Below are 19,157 nucleotides of genomic sequence, written 5' to 3' on the forward strand. Positions count from 1 at the left end.
GCTCTACTCAGTGGCATACCGCCTGCTCAGAGGCGATCTGTGCCTGACATATAAAGCCATGTCCAACCTGGAATTAATGGACATGCTGCACCTCAGAAAATCCAAATCCCATTGAGCTATGCGCTTGAGAGGTTTGAACCTCAGCACTGAAATAAATAGGACCTGTTGGAGGGACAGATTCATAACCCAGAGGCTCCCTTCACTCTGGAATAAAATCCCAGTCCAGGTTAGGCAGAGTCCCTCATTGACTCTCTTCAAGAGGAATCTTGATGAGTGGATGGGAGATTGTAGGTTTACCCCGGGTATCACTTCTGTCTCACTGTTAGACAGAGGCACAGTATACTAACCTCAAAAAAGGGCATAGCAAAATTAATTTAAAATGGGTGGCGAAAGCCAGACACACTCTGGCTAGGCTTATAAATGCCCTAGGGCAGATAGCCTAGTATGAACCTATGAACCTATGATTGTCGGACATAATTATGTCCCATATTTTATGTAATATTTCCATAAAATACCTATTTCTGTATGTAAAATACCTAATTGATACAAGAAACAGAATAAGCAACTAAATTGCTACAACAATAAGCCTTCATTTAGGCATAAGACTAAAGTACTATCCTTTGTACTGACTGTGGGTATGTGTTGGCTAGTAAAATCTGATGTGTTTCCTGAAAATGTCCCACATTGCTCATTTGAAAAGGTGGCAACCCTACCAATGGTCAGAGCATTCACTCAATATCTGCCCATTCGCAGTCCAAGTCGGCCGTGCCTGGATGGTCCAAAGATGAACGGGTATTACCCGTGTCTACTTACCATGTCATAAAAGATAAGTATTTGCTTGTACCTATGTGCATGAAGTACAGCATGTGGAAGATCAAAAATACTAGGGTTGTCCTCACAACCATATTGGTACCAGAGATATGTAGTGTACACAATGTGTTCCATTGTCTGTGCCATGGGCTATCGACCAGAGAAGGGATGGATGGTGTGTGTGGAATATGGGGGTGGGGGTTACGGTTAATGTAATAATTCACCAAGTGGATACTGGGCTGGATGCACAATAGGTGAACTGGAGGTGTACGAGGGAGAAGTGGGTGAATCAGAAAGAAAACCAAAGAACAAACATTTACATCTGCAATACAACCTGACAGGCCATACTGTAGAACACAATCCCATGAACATATGAACATTAAAATGTGCGATACACATGTACAGAAACGTTAGTGGCTCACACTCACATAATGGTCTGGCCTGAATTGAGCCATCCAACCCCAACACACCTGGATACATAATTGAATACCTATCAACCCCTCCACAGCATACCACCCCCCCCTTCCTGAACGTCCACCAAAACCACCCATACTCGGGCTGCTATCTTGCCCATAGTGACCCCTACTCATATCTAGTAGGCGGTCTCACCCTATGCAGTTGCAGGATTGCAAAATATTTATCCCTCGCATGTATAACCCTACCTCATTTTCTTAAATCCAAAAGAATCGAGGTCATTGGTCTGCAAAATTTTTGGATATCCCTTATGGGATAGGTATCTGTTCCAAAAATTAGACTTGGTGGCAAGACACAATGTCCAGTCCTGCAGACATCTGGACACAAGTTGTATGAGCAGTAGTTGTCCACAACCCTGCTCAGCCTTTAGCCAGACCTGCAGAGCCTATGACCTGGGATTAAACACCTGACCATGATGCACGTCTCACCACGGGAATATATACCTTTCACATGTTCACATGAAGCATCCCCATAGCCATCTTCCAAATAGTACATGTCCACAAATTGTATACCCCGTCCAGGTTCCTCGTCATAATGATGCACAAAACCCCTGTATACAAATGGTACAGGTACCTCCAGTATGCGGTCGTTCATATACATGGCCATGTATAACTCCAGATATGTAGTCATATATCTATAAACATGCATAGTTATATTCACATAGCTACACATCACACATACGTGCATATAAATAGTTGTCAAGTATATGTCCAATCTATAAATATGTATACTTGCAAATGTATACCTATGTGTCTCAGAAATGTATGAATAGTAACATGTACACCACCCGACTGTCACATTTGTTGCCAGTACTGTGGATTGCCAGTAGGAAAGTCATATAACCTAATTATCATCCATAGAGAATGTATCACGGATGGTTTAGTGGCAAAACCAGTGATTATGGTGTTCCTGTTCCCGGGTCCAAGCCATGCAAGGGCTACTTTTATATGAAGGTCACAATAATGGCAGTTGGATATAGAGTGATTAAGGCACTGTAAAGCAGCCGTAAATAGGGTTACCACCTGTCCCACTTGGCGAGGGACAGTCCCTCATTGGGCAGTTGTGTCCTGAACAAACAATGTAAAATGGCTGATGTCCTGAGATATGACAAAATTATTTCCTATATTTATGTAATAGTTGCATAAAACAGTTATTCTGTATCTGAAACACCTAAATGTTATCAGAAATGGAATAAGCAACTAAAATGCTACAAGAATAAGCTGCCATTTAGGCATAAAAGTGAGGTTCTGCCCTTTGTACTGCCTGTGGGTATGTGTCGGCCTGCAAAATATGACGTTTGTACCAAAAATGTCCCACCTTAGCCATTTGAAAGGGTGGCAACCCTATATATATATATATATATATATATATATATATATATATATATATATATATATATATATATATATATATATATATATATATATATATATATATATATATATATATATATATATATATATATATATATATATATATATATATATATATATATATATATACATATATATATATATATATATATATATATATATATATATATATATATATATACAGAACAAACATGGGAACAGGAAAGCATTCATAACGAATGCGAAGGAAAATAACAGCGGAACACCCATATCATCTAGTGCTGACATATCAAGCTGGCCAATGGTGGCCGAAATCCCTGCACCTCTAATTGCAGGTAGGGTGCTAACAGTGGGAATAACCTTGTCCACGTGCTAAATCTGACTTTCAAATGGGTACAGGGCAGTCTCGGTCCCCAGTCGGACAAGCCTAAACACAGATAACCACATGAACATCCTGACAATGAAACACACCTATGTGCCAGGACTATAGGCTTTGGAGAACTGAATATACTTTGAGTGAGTCAACATGTGGCATGGGTCCAGAGCAGTAGGGAATGGCTCATGTGTAGTAGTGCGGTTTTCCCAACAGGAAAAGGGATGCCTGCTGTGTAAGTGAGGCATGTGTCCAGGTAACTATGAACCATGGGTATACATATAAATGAAGCAGAAGACCAATAGTGTAGTGGTTAGAGCATCCGCCTAATGAACAGGCATTCATGGTTCAAGTTCGACTATAGCACATATTATTTTCCTTGTGGAAAGAATGTCATTCTGCAGTAAAGCCGATATTAAAACAAGTAAAAGTGAACATGAGTATTGCATGGGATTATTAACCAGATCCCTTCAATCAAAGTGGCACTGTCATAATGAATAAGGCACAAATAAGCGACAGTAAACATATGTAACACACAGTAAGCATATGCGAGTGCGCCTGCGTGGGTGTAAGCAGCGCCCAGCATTGGAAATGTATATATGTATGTATAGATGCAATATATACATATATATATATATATATATATATATATATATATATATATATATATATATGTGTATATAGATATATATATATATATATATGTGTGTGTGTGTGTGTGTGTGTATATATATATATATATTTATATATATATATATATATATATATATATATATATATATATTTATATATATGAAGAATGAACGTTGTAACAATAAAGCATGCACAAGGATGTTTAGGGAATCAAGAGCAAATATGGTATTATATAGTGCTGTCAGCATATGTCATTAAAAGCTGCCCAGGAGTGAGTAGAGCATTGTTACTCACACCACAGGCAGGGATTTACCAGTGGGAGTAACATCGTTGAATTGCTAAGTCTACTTTACACACAGGCAGAAAGTAGTCCATGCTGGGACTACCAAAAATTGTAAAGCGCAACTGGCTGTACTTCATAACCCCAGGAAAGGCACGTATGTGCAAATATGACATGGCGGGAGAGCCTGTGAATACACGAGGTGGTACAAAATATGTGTAGGGCCCCAAATGCTCTTGAGAGGGCACTGTATAAAGGTGTGTCATGGCTGCGATAACAAGTGATAATTGAAGTTACGCGTGTAAATTCAACACGGGTGGGGGGGTGGAACTGTGCATATGAAATTATGGATCCAGGCATGCCAGAGTTGGATGGTCCGGTTCTAATGGACCGCCCTGTGGAGGTCAGCTAGTTCGTAATAGGTACATATGCATACACATGTAGACAACAATATGTAGAAGTACATTCTTTGTAACACATGCATTCCATTTGTAGACATAAATAATAGGAATGTGCACATACAAACATCGACAGTAGATGGAATAATAGGTTGAGCAGAAGAGGGACAGGTCAAATCACACTGTATCATATTCCGATTGCCATCAGTAATCTGTAAATGAACATATTGCGACATCTGTCCACAGTATAACGTGCTAAATACCAATTACAAGATAACTGGAGTGAAGTCTCAATGTCATAATGACTAAGGCACTAGTATGCTGGTGAAGCATATATAAACACCATTACGCATGTGTAAGTGCAAATGAGTGAGGAATGTATTGGTCTACAGACACACAGATGTATATATATTCATATATATATATATATATGTATAGACACACATATATGTATATATATATATATATATATATATATATATATATATATATATATATAGACACAAATACATATATAGATATATATATATATGTATATATATATATATATATATATATATATATATATATAGACAGCAAGATATAAATATGCATGTATGCATATATTAATGTAAATATATATATATATATATATATATATATATATATATACATATATGTCACAGTAAATATACATATGTATATACCTAGATTTTGTTACAGCAGTTACGGGTAATTTATGTTCAGACCGGGCATATGTTGGTGGGAGGTCCAATAAACAAACGTCTACCTCGCACCCACCCCCAGCTAGGCTGGTGAGACATACAGACATGCAATAAAGGTAAATACACCACTGCTTCCCAGACCACCAGCAGGAAACTACCAGTGGGAGAGATCTACAAGGTTTACACTTTAAACATGGACCGCGATGTACCTTGTGGGACACCAAAAATTTTGTTCTTGTAGCCAAGCCCTGTAATGATTGCTGTGACCAGGATGTAGCTGTACATGGAACAGTAGGTTGTGCAAGCCTGATAACACATGGGTTGACACAACGTATGACATGTGTCTCAACATGGGGAGAATGGGCAGTGTGTAGGGGTGTGTTCATACCCCACCTGCGTCCACAGTAAGGATGAGTGCTGTAGAGGAGTGGCAGGCAGGGGAATTATGGGTACACGATTATGTGCCTAGGTGCGCAGGTGTTGGCTGGCAGAGATGTATTAGGACCACCCCATGGATGTAATTAATATTCCTATGTGGGTATTGCAGACGCCCATGCCTCCCAAACCTTAAGAGCACATCTACTGGATAGTCCGTACACCATTGGGGGAACGCATAGGGACCATATCACTGAACTGTCCCCGATTACCAGGGACGTCCGTGATTATGAATCAGAATCTAACACAGTCGCAACTAAACCCTCCTAGAACTAGTGATAATAGTAGGACAGGTGGCGGAATACACCTAATGAATAATAACAACATGTAAGAGTCATAATCAGCATGTACCTCAGACAATGTGTATGCATACATATGCTCTGGGACTGGCAATGTGTCAGATTAATAGCACCAAACATCTAAATGTGTCCCTGAGGTTGTTATGTAGTGTCCCTGATTCAGTGTTCATTCTTCCCCATTCGTATGAGAGGTCTGCTAGTGACAGAAAGCACATATTCCGCCGACTACCTTAGAAAGATGATAGAATAATAGGTTGGGGTTACCACCTGTCCACCTTTGTGAGGGACACTCCCCTTTGGGCAGTTGTGGCCTGCAAAATAAATGTAATTATGGCACATTTCATGTGATTTAAGGCAAAAATTTCCTGTATTGTCTGTAGTAGTTGCATAAAACAATTATTTTGTATCTGAAACACGTAAATGTTATAATAAACAGTATAAGCAATTATAATGCTACAAGAATAACCTTTTATTTAGGCAAAACAGTGAAGTACTCTCCTTAGTACTGGCTGTGGGTATGTGTTGCCCTGCATAATCTGATGTCTCTACATACAGGTCCTATAGGGTTGCCACCTTTCTAAATGGCCAAAGTGGGACATGTTCTGTAGAAATGTCAGACTTTCCAGGGCAAAACATACCTACAGCCATGCATAGTACAGAATTATACTTATTTGCACAAATAAAAGCTTATTCTAGTAACATTTGAATTGCTTATGCTACTTCACATAACATATAGAAGTTTCATATATTAAATAACTTTTCCATGCAGCTATTAAAGAAACATAGAATATAATATTGTCCTGTAATCAGGACATTTGTTATGTCATGATTATTTTTGCAGGACACAACTGCCTAAAGAGGGACTGTCCCTCGCAAAATGGGGCAGGTGGTAACCCTAAAGTCCCACCATAGCCAATTGAAAAGGTGGCAAACCTATAATAGGTATGCGGTAGCATGACTCGGCCGATGGATGTGGCCCCCAAAACCCAATTATTTGTCTGTATTGAAGAGTCTTGGTTCCCATGTATCAGCCAGATGGGAGCAGATTGTATGAGGGACACAAATAATATGATTAATTCACTGGATAGGCAGCTGATTCCATACAGTCGAATGCCATGTTAGTCGAACACCTAATGGGCAGCCATTCCCGATACTGTAGACATATAGTCCAATGCAATAGGCATCACAAGGTAATATTGTGGTCCTCGCTCCCACCCAGGGGTGTGAGTGACAGATGTAAGCACCAATGTCGGTACATTTGCAAGTGCGGGAGCGAGCGGGTGTAAGCGTGTTTGGCTACCAGTATGCGAGTATTGCACTGGTAAAGCAATGTAGAGGCTAACCGAGTGTAAGAAGCTGTAACCAGAGTTCAGCAGTGCTTAACAGCATGCAAACCCACGCACACCCACTCCCAACTTCTGTTATGTGCCTTACTCTCTCCGTATCCAATGGGCTTGTTCTGCCCTGCAACCAAATAAATGTCCTTTGCAAGGGTTGGTACCAGGATCCTGCACACACAGCTAATGTGAATTACCAGTATGCCATGGCAGATATACAGACAATGGACAGTACCACAAATGGGGTTGCCACCTTTTCAAATGCCCAAAGTGGGACATTTTTTGTAGAGACATCAGATTTTGCAGGGCAAAACATATCCATGGCAAGTACAAATGAAAGAACTTCACATTTTTGCCAAAATAAAAACTTATTCTCATAACATTTGTGTTGCTTATTCTTTTTCTTATAACAATTAGGTGTTTCAGATACAAAATAACTGTTTTATGCAACAATTAAAGAAAATACAGGAAATATTTTTGTCCTAAAATCTCAGGACATTTGCAATTTTTTCATTTTTTTTGCAGGACACAACTGCCCAAAGAGGGACTGTCCATCGCAAAATGGGACAGGTGATAACCCTAAAAACATATCATACAGCACAGTAATTCAACAGTATAGGAATGAACCGGCAGATATGTCTGGACCACTGGTGTTTGCAGACATGGCCTACATGTGTTTAGGTGTGTGAGCATGCCCAGTATGACCATTCAGTATGTTGTCGACTGACATTGCCTTCATACCTTCAAGTGTGTGAGCATGCCCAGTATGACCAACTGTATCGCATGTGTTACATGTCCAGGTAGTCTGTACTGTGGTGCTGACCTTTGCATTGTACACTGACAGGTGGCATGCTGTGTCTGCAGGGTATCCATCGGTCATGTGGCATTGACTGTTGCTACATTTCTGTATAGCGGGGGGGGGATACCTGACTGTATCTACATTCCTACACAGGAACGGGGGGGCACACCTGACTGTTGCTGTATGTGTATGTTAGATGGGGTCACACCTGACACTTGTACACATTTGCTAGTACCGTACTTGTATGTCAGGCACTCCATTTCAGTGTGTAGACCTACCTATTGTGCTGGCTAGAGGCATAACAGTGTACTACAGATTATAGCTTTAATTACCAACATATTAGTTTCTGACTTCCTAGTAATCACAACCTACATCCAACTGCCTGGCCTGCTGTAGTCTGTCTGTGTGGGTCTGTGGGAGGGCTTACCCATAGGGGCACATTCAGAGGCCATAGTACAGCATTTGTTTGTGTCGGTGTACACCTGTGCAGCTGGTTGAGACTTGTCTGGGCTGTATGGACACACATGATGCTCACCCCATTACACGCAGTGGGTTTTGTCACCATGTGTAGTACTGGCTACTATGGTGACTCCAGTATGTGTTCCAGATATCATGGTGTCACTATGGGCGTCAACTAACTGTCTGCTGCCTTAACATTCAGCCACCCAATTTCCTTGCATGCTCACATCCATATCATAGCTACATGTACCAACACATTCTACTACATCTGGCAATTGGTAGGTTGATTGACTTACCTTGAGGGTGTGCCAGACATGAGGATGGTGCTGGAGGGCTGCCTATGTCAGATGCACATAGTACACTCCCTATACATGGCTAAGTACAGGTAGTGTCAGGTTTGGCATCCCTTTTACTGTCTGGGCGAGTCAGAGAGGATGACATTTCCTGGGTCCCTACTGTGTCAGTGCATATGCTATGGGTTGCCTCTTTGCCAAGGCCAGGTCATACTGGGCATGCCACCTTCTGCCTACTGGGTCAGGCTCAGGTTGTTCCTCCTCTGAGTCACTCTGTCCCTGTACAGGCCTTGGCATTGGAGGGGGGCTGTGTGGCCCTGCCCCATGCCGTTCCTGCTACAGCTGTTTCTGCAGGACCATATTGTGTAGCATAGCACATACCATAACAATTTGGGTGCATGTAGCTGGTGAATACCGAAAGGCTCCACCAGATGTGTCCAAACACTGGAACCGTGACCTGAGTATCCCAAACACACTCTCTATTATATGTCTGGCCTGTGCGTGTGCCTCATTACGGCGTTGTTCAGGTGTGTGTGCATTTCTGATGGGTATCATCAGCCACGACTCCATTGGGTACCCAGCATCCCCCACTAGGTGACCATAGGGGATGTCCATATTGGCAAAGCTGTGGCACAGCTGCATCAGATGCTATATATCTGAATCGTCATAGCTTACAGGGCAACCAGCACACACATTCATATAATGCCCTGGGCATTGCATATGACCTGGCACTTGATGGAGGAGATGCCCCTGTGGTTGATGTAGGCCCTACCCTGCTCACTGGGTGGTGCTTTGATGCATATGTGCATGCAGGCTATAGCACCCACTACCCCAGGGTAGTCTGCTGTTTGGTGGAAGAGATGCATATTGCTGGTCAACACCTCACGTGTTTTGAGGAAATGTATGTGCTCACTGGCATGTGCTGACATGGCATCCAGGAGCTGGTGGAATACCCTGGATGCTGATGCCTGTGAGATCCCCATGATATCCCCAGTTGTGCAATGGGAGGTACCTGTGGCTAGTATACCTAGGCCTACATATACCTTGGTATCCATTGGGATGGGTTCCCCTCAGCCTGTTTGATGTGTCAGGTGTGGCCGGCACAGCTCAACAATCTGTTGTAGGAGGTCTATGTCCACCCTATACCACTCCACTATCTTCAGCTCATGTAGCCCCTGGTAGGTTATCTTGGGTCTGTACACTCTTCTCTATCCCCTCACAGAGGGTTGTTTAGCAACATTCACATCTTCACCACCCTCAGCCTCTTGCACATGTTGGTCTATGTTGCCTGCTGCAGCCCTTCTCATTTCATAGGTGTGTTTGATAAAATTTCCCCGCATGTATACACCGGTGGTGTAGAGTGTGGAAAAACCAGAGGGGAAGGTGTTTGCTTAGTTTATAGTAGCGTTCTGGGCTGGGCTGGTCTGCTGCCCCTGTAATCGGCTGATTCTGATACATATCACCTGTCGGCTCAGCTAGTTCGCCTTGATTACTCTCCTACTGCTGTTGTCCCTCCCAATTGCACTAGACAGATATAGACACAACCCTAGATTAGCTGTGCTACGCTAGGAGCAATCCTGAGCCACAGGGCTCCAATCCACGTACAGTATGACTGACACCCCCCCATGATGTCACCTATATCCAAGTCCTGCACCCGGCTATCTATACCCATACACTCTTGAGACCTGCTTCACACCCTGGGGATAGCGGGGATTCACTATTCTTTACCTCATTTGCAAAGTATTGCCTTCTAATGTTAAGTTACATGACTCATACTGAGTCTCCCCAAAACTATCCACTGCTTACCGTCGCGCCGACCCGCACACAACTGCTTAAACGTGCCTTACTCACACCGTATTCAATGGCCCTTGTTCTGCCCAGCAACAAAACAATCTGCCTCTGCAAGGCTTGAAACCAGGACCCTGCATACCACAGATGATGTGTTTTACCACTAATCCATGGCAGATATACATACATTGTAGGTTATCATGTACAGATCATCCAGCACAGGCATTCAACAGTATAGGACATGTATTCCATCACGTAGATGTATGTGTTAATGTCTATATATATATATATATATATATATATATATATATATATATATATATATGTGTTTATATATATATATATATATATATATATATATATATATATATATATATATATATATATATATATATATATATATATACACTCATACATAGATATATAATATATATCTCAAGAACAAACCTCGTGACACCAAAGCATTAGACAAGAATGAAAAGAAAACCACCAGTGCCTCCTGTATTATGAACTGGTATTAATCCCAAGGCAAGTGTGTTTCTGTGTGACACACGGGTTCAGACTGTAGTCAGGGTAATATTAGGGTTGCTGCCTTTACTCACCAGGCATATTGCCAAATTTATGGGTATGTCTTGCCAACCCAGTCTCTTGGCTGATTGTGACATTTATGGGCACTATATAGGAAAACAACAAAACATACACCTCAACACATCCAGTAGCTAGCCACTCACAGCCACCAACACATAGGATATGACTGGCAAATGCATACAGCTGCCATGCTTTGGAATAGAACACCCACCTGACTATGTTTTCACACTACAGCATTATGCAGTTACAGAATGCGCTATCGAGATTACTGGGACACAGCAATCCCAGAGGAGTATTCCTAGGTGGGTGCATCATCAGCCTTGGCAAAGCTGAGTATAGGAATCATACTGAGTGTGAGTACTCTAAAAAGCAATGTTCTGTCCACCAGCAGATGGATGGACACACACAGTTCGCATGTCTGGGATTAGAACACTGACCTAACTAATTTATCACACTATAGCAGTACTCAGTTACAGAATGCGCTACCAAGATTAGTGGGACACAGCAATCCCAGAGGAGTATTCCTAGGTGGGTGACATCATCAGCCTTGGCAAAGCTGAGTATAGGAATCGTACTGAGTGTGAGTACTCTAAAAAGCAATGTTCTGTCCACCAATAGACAGACGGACACACACACACACACACACACACACACACACACACACACACACACACACACACACACACACACACAGTTGGTATGTCTGTGATTAAAACACTGACCTAACTACTTTATCACACTATAGCAGTACACTGTTACAGAACATGCTACTGAGATTACTGGGACACAGCAGTCCCAGAGGAGTATTCCTAGGTGGATGACATCATCAGCCTTGGCACAGCTGAGTACAGGAATCGTACTGAGTGTGAGTACTCTAAAAAGCAATGTTCTGTCCACCGGCAGACGGACGGACACACACCAGTGATGGGATCAGAACACCTGTCTATCTACAGATCACTATTACAGTACTACGCAGTTACGGGTTGTGCCACACAGATTACACATTCCGAAGCAGTCATCATGACTTTCTAGGATTGCAGACTACAACAGAGATGCTGACAGTTACATTGTACATAGCTGTGAACCTGTGTGTGTACAGTAGGAGTCCATCCAGAACAGGAGTATGCCCTTCTGTGGAATGGATGACTGCTATCACTATACAGTGTTACACTCACCATGCTCATACACATAGTAGCACATAACTTACACAAGGTGTCAGTGGGCATGCTCACACACTTAATAGCACGGGGCTCTTTGGAATGCACTATGAGTCCACATACACAGGGTTCTACTGGGCATGCTCATACACTTTGTAGCACAGGGCTGTTTAGGATGCACTCTGATTCTGAACACGGAAGGCCACAGTAGCTATGCTCATACAGTTAGATGTACAGAACATGTTGTAATGGTCTCCGGTGTTAGTACTTGTCATTGTTAGCAGGAATGGTGCACTACATGTATCTGACACTGATCATCTACACAATACCTGCTGCTGTCCGACACCTTAGATGCATCAGTCTGTAACAAGCACAATACTGCCACTTGCAGTGATTTCATGCTGGGAATAGCAACTTCTTGACCAACACAATGATCCAATGCCCTGCTGTAATTACATGGTTGTCCAGTGTCTGTCAGTCTGGGATGACATGACTGACAGAAGGCAAGCCTTTGTCACAGATCACATGCATCCATGATTCTGGGGAGTGTTGATAATACCCCGTTCGCATTTCCCCATATAGTGCCATTCCAAGGCATATGACCTAAACACAGGATAACACCCTGACACCTAGAAGACAATTGCATTGTATGCTTATGCTAACCAATGCTAGATGTGTTTCATAGATTCATAGATTCTTACTAAGCTAACTGCCCTTGCGAGCCATTTTAAGCTTAGCCAATTATCCCTTGTGAGACTCAAACCCTGCACCTTGTGTTTGTAAGGCAAACACCTTAACCATTAGGCCACCCTCCCAACCCATTATTAACCCATGTGATTGCTGTCGTAATCACAGCTGTTCACTGTTGAACCTACAATGGGGAATACTGACATCTGTGCAGTAAGGAACACCTGGCTGATGGCTCTGTTGTACATAATAGCACTACTACCATATAACTCAGAACCAGATATGTGGGCCGTAACATTGGTATGGACCATTCCAGGTGGTGGTGTCCCCACATTCATAATGGCTACTCACATGTACAGACCAGTACTCCAACATATATCATCACGGGTCTACTTTGCTTCATAGAATGGCATTTCGTCGAACTTTCATTTCACTGAAAGTTCATTACATCAACAAGCATTTTAACTATATATATGAACTCCAGGGTCACACAACATTGGGGAAGGGGGCAAATGCTTGTCGATGTAATGAACTTTCAGTGAAATAGTCGAACTAAATATCATTCTATAAAAGTAGACCCATCATCACAGATGAGCCAGGTGCAGGTCACAGTGTCAAAAGCTGCATTCTAGGATGTAATCCTCAGACACCACCATGTCCTCAGACCATCAACACACATCCATACATGTGGTATGACATATAATGGAACAACACCACATAATCTTTGACTGGTGGACCGTACCTAGCCCTACAACAACTGTGCAGAGTACCCATGTACTGACACAGTTACACTATGTGTTATGCAATGCAATGATACCACTGTTTGTAACCAGGTCAGCTGTACACATACCAGGGTCCATCAGATACTGACAGCATTAACAGAGGACTGTTGCTGTGCACCACTGACTGTGTACACAGCCTGACATGCAGCTATGATTGTACTAGATGTTTATGTGGGGGGCAGATTCTTTTGACATTTGTGTAGGATATAACCTGGAATGTGGACAGGTCCCATGCAGCCTGCATGTATGGCATTAGAGAGTGCAGCTTATACCTGCATAGTTGTTATTACAGGGGATCTGTAGTGTACATGGATATATGAATGTGTACCTGTTGGGGGGAGACAGTGTGTTTATGTTATCCAATACCCTATCTGGCTGAACAGGTGCTATTTCCATAGGTGCAGTACCTCACATGCCATAGTGCTGTGAAGCACAGCAGGTCTTGTTGTTGCCATTATGTTTCATGAAACAGCTATGGAATCCTCTGTGTTTGGCCTCATAATATGTGGATGAGTAGTTTCACAATAGCATTGCGTGGCATTATATGGTGTATCTGCATCTTACTGAGGCTGACCATGGATCAACTTCCACTCATGTGTGTTGACCCTTGCAACAGTTACTACCTTCTGCGGTACAGTTTAAGGCAGGGTACCACTGGGTTTCCTTCATGGTTGTGTTTGTTTGAATCCTGTTTCTGTTTCAATGGCACGATCGCTGCACATATGTGAGTGCCTAAAGTGCATTTCTGTAGGACCCAGCACAGTCACCACTTCACTCTTAAGGAGCATAACATTGGCTTTGAAGACTGACCATGTGTGGCATACTGTTAGCTCTGTTCGTGTGACTTTGGAGATCCAGGTCTTTGGTGTTGATGACATCCAACATGCATTGAGCACATGTGTCGGTACATGATGAGTCTTCCCGGTTCATAATGGGATAGCTGAGTGGCCATGATTATGGTGACCTGTCTCACAACCAGTATTCCCCATTACAGCACAATAACAGTTGTGATTTCTCAGGCATGGTGGATGATATGTCACAAGGTGCAATTTGGATTACACTTTGGCACAAAGGGTAGTTGCTCAGCATAATGCATCTTTCGTTGTGCAAGTGCAACTTGCATGGGGGTGTACATATCCCTCAGGAAGTTGGACACACCTGTGGCCCATGTGTTCCAATGAAGGATGTTGGCCAAGAGGTGGGGTATGTGTTATAACATGGTCATGCAGGGGTACTTTCCAAAGCATTGAACCATATCTCACTCACTGCACAGTTATGTTCTCCATGTTTCGGATTGCCGTAAGTGAGTCCATATTGAGTACCTGATTTGTATCATTAAGTAGCAAGACCCACAGTTTATTTCTTGGCTGTCACTGTTGCACCAGTGGAATTTCACTTGAACCTGGCATGATGAGGGCACTATAGGGGATGCATGGACCTTTGCCAGTATCCAGATTCTCAGGGGTGACAGGTGCAGACCCTGTCTGGCAAAGCATTATGGTCTATCAACCATGTTATCCCAGGCAGAGAGATGCTGAATACACTGTGTATTACACCAGTAAATGTTATGATTGTGGAATACAATCATTGTCCCTGTACTGCTGCATCATTTTGGCCACTGGCAGGATGCTACCCAGGCCTTGGGACATACCCGCATGGGTTACATGACCTGACAGTTCCTACATGTGTTTCCATGCAGTCCAGGCTACTGCATCACAGGTTCTGCACAACAACATAGCATATGCCAGAGACATGTGTATAGTTCTAAAGGTGGTCAGAGTGTATGGGTATGTGGCTAGTTATGGCAGACAGGCAGTTGACAGTATATTTGCCCTCATAGATCTTGGAGTGTAACATAGTGCTAGGGTTTGCATTCACAAATGAGTACTGTTGGCCATGTTTCCAGCCATGTGTTCTGAGGTGTGACACAATTATGCGAACTATGACATACAGTCTTTGTATTCTGTTTGTGTATTCTAACTTGGGAGGCCTTTTGCTTGGCCAGATACTTAGAGACCTCTGTGGATGTGTGTGATATCTGGTGGAATGTGTGTGTGTCCTTACCGTGTTCTGGTAAGGGTATGTGTTGGTTGTGGTGATGAGATGCATGTGTTAACCTACACCACTTGACTGTCTAGTCCAGTCATGGGTATAGTATGGACTGACTCCAGGATCACCCCTGTAGCTACATCCCAGACAATGTCTGGGGTGTGGTGTTGGGCAGATTTGGCAGTGTACATGGCATAGAGAATGCATTCCCCCAGGATGGCCACATACACAAAGCTGACATTAGTAAACACCAGTAGCTGAGTAGTGGACATGCCTGTATGAGCATTCAGTACTACAAGTACCATGTACTGTATTTAGTATACTTACTGCTTATGAAGATATTTTAGACAGTGATGCTCACATGTAAATATTTGAGGTATGGACATGTCAACACTAGTTATTACAGGAACATGGTAGCTACCTTTAGTAGCAATCCCCCTCTGAGGGCCACATCACATCCTGATAGTTGATTACAGATGATGCAAGTGTGAACAGGGCTGTATCCTTGTCTGGGTATAAACTCACATACCCAACAGAACCATGTGCTCTGTTCGGCACAGACACCCACTCCCCACACAGAGTCAAATATCAATAGACTCTGCTGCCACTATCAACATGATCAGGATATAATCAGATAGTGTACACCATCACCTATGACGCTGCTATTACACATGGGCAGCAATTTCCTACATCTTACATGCCTACTGCAGATGACACACTGGAGTTAAAGATGATATGTACCCTGTTTCATTACCAGTACTGTCAACATATTTCCAAGCAGCTGTTAGTCTGGCAATGAGAGGTTAGGCTACACAAATCTACATGTTCAACCAGTGTGTCTCCACTGTCAATATCCATTCTATGTAGGTGTGCACATAGCCATTTGGCACAGCCCTGTAACAAGGGTCAGTACACATTTGCAGAACATGTACACATGCACAGCTGTCATTGATTGCAAACAATAGTAGAGAGGTGGATATTAAGCAAGGTGAACATTTAGGCAAGGCTCATAAGACAGACCCACCACCGTACATAGCACATGTAACCAGTTACTGAGCGTATTTCTACTCAACGCCGGATGTCTAAACCACACATTGCATGCACTCGAGGCACTCCTCAGTATGGAGAACATCAATATCTGTGCAGTAACAGACACCCAGTTTAAGGTTCTAGAGAGCACCCCAGCACCACCAACCTATAACTCATAGCACACCTTTCGGCCACAGAACCCAGACCAGAACACAAAAGGCGGGGGTGTATCCATATTCATCAAGGATACTCACACCTCCAGGTTGGTGATGCAGCACAATGCATCAGAGATCATCCAAGTGCAACTAACAATGGGCAATACTGCAATCCAAATTGTAGCTTGTTAAAGATCACCCACCATGCCCTGGACCTACATTTTGCATTTCTGTGGACACTGGAAAGTATGCGGGTCCAGCCAAACACCCCACTACTGGGTGATGTCAACCACCCGAACATTAACTGGGAGAACTACTCGCTCCACCCAAATGCCCTGGAACAACTGGTCTACACCCCCACCAGAGGGAACAACATATTGGACCTGGTCATCAGCAACATGTGCGACCAGTGTTCCACACCCAACGTCAGCCCCTCGCTGGTTAGATCAGACCATAGACTAATCACTCTGGATATTCACATTCCGCCCACAACCCCAAATAAGGAAACCACCGTGGAAATCATTTCCAAAACAGACTTTATGTTGCTTATGCCTGAGGTGGAATGGTTCACAGCCCCCATGCCACTGGACAATGCTGTCCAAGATGCTGAAACCTATACAAAGGCACTCTATGATCATCTGCAGGAATGCATGGATCGTGCTATCCCAAGTCTAACCTAGACTCACTCCTCCCAGAACAGGGAACCAGTCTGGTGGACCCCTGCCATACACAGGCTCTACAACAGTAGGAGGTAAAAAGTACAGATAAGAGCGCAATCCCTAGAAGGACAGACATCCTTGATCAGTATCAGCAAGAAACTATGATCCCTCATGAAATCATCCAAGGCTAGCTTCAAAAGACAATTTCCCAAGGACCCTACAGACAACCACAAAGTGTCCTTTAGTTATGTCAAGAACCTAAGTGAGAACTCTCAGATCTGCTCAGAGTTGGTGCAGACTGGCACAGAATACACTGACCCAACTGATATTGCCAGCATTTTGGCAGACATGTTCAGTGCAAACTTCACACCCCTCTCAACCCCTACACAGCCCTTAACCATACCAGATGAATGTATGGCCCCAGCAACCACTGACACACAGGATGAAACAGCCCTATCCAGAGCCATACATACAGCCTCAATGGGATTGGACAATGTCCCAGGCTGTGTCTTACACGAGCTACAAATGAACTGACCCCTCACTAGAACACACTGTTCAGACACAGACTCTCTACAGGCTACATACCCACAGAGTGGTGCACAGCAACAGTGATCCCACTCCACAAAGGTGGCACCACAATGGACCCCTAGAACTATTGCCCTATAAGCCTGACTAGCCTGGTCTGCAAGGGCTATGGAGCGCATCATCATGGTACTCATTAACAGAGACATTGGGTACCTCCAGACACTCTACCCAACCCAGGTCTGCTTGATGTGTGCAGATCATGCCTACTAAACCTGTTTGGGGTCTTACAGTCACCTAGACTTTAGGGGTGGGGTGTGATAGTTCATACATACTACCTGGACCTCGCTAAGGATTATGACACTATTTGCATCTAGACATACTGAGGTTATTGTGCCCCTTTACTCATCACTCATCAACTCCCTCATCGAGTATGCTAACCCATTTGGGATTTACCTCAGATGACACATCCAACAGCTGGTGAGTCCACGAACATACCTTGCCACGAGCATTACTGGCCTCAGACATGTGCCCTATGCTGCCAGACTGCATGACCTCTTGTATTACTCAATGGCATCTTGTTTACTCAGAAATGAACTTTGCTGCCCAACAAAGCCATGTCCAAGTCAGGCTTAATGGATATGCTCCACCTATGGGAATCCATGTCACAGTGAGCCACACACACTGTAATGAGCTACACCTTGCCACAACCAAAACTGGAAGATGCTGGAGTGACAGATTTCTGTCACGGGTACTCCCCATTCTTTGGAACTACATCCCTGATTACATTATACGGAGCCCCTCAATAACACACCAGGGAATCCTTGAAGAGTGGGTGGGGAACAGTGGATACATCCCAGGGATCCCACAATTGGCTCTGCTCCACAGAGGGACAGTTAGTTAATCAATGGGGTGGCGACAGCAGACACATTTTGGTTAGGCTTATGAATGGCCTCGGGCAGTTAGGCATGTACCTACCTATGTACCTATGAACCTATACATACAGTATCGACACATGCTGATAGCTTAATTTACTGTTCCGGTATTGACTTACCTTGTGCCAATGGCAGTTGTGTGTACAATAGCTGAGGACTG

Source organism: Protopterus annectens, chromosome 11.part0 (genome assembly GCF_019279795.1).
Source record: "Protopterus annectens isolate FY-2018-M chromosome 11.part0, PAN1.0, whole genome shotgun sequence".
Taxonomy (NCBI): domain Eukaryota; kingdom Metazoa; phylum Chordata; order Ceratodontiformes; family Protopteridae; genus Protopterus; species Protopterus annectens.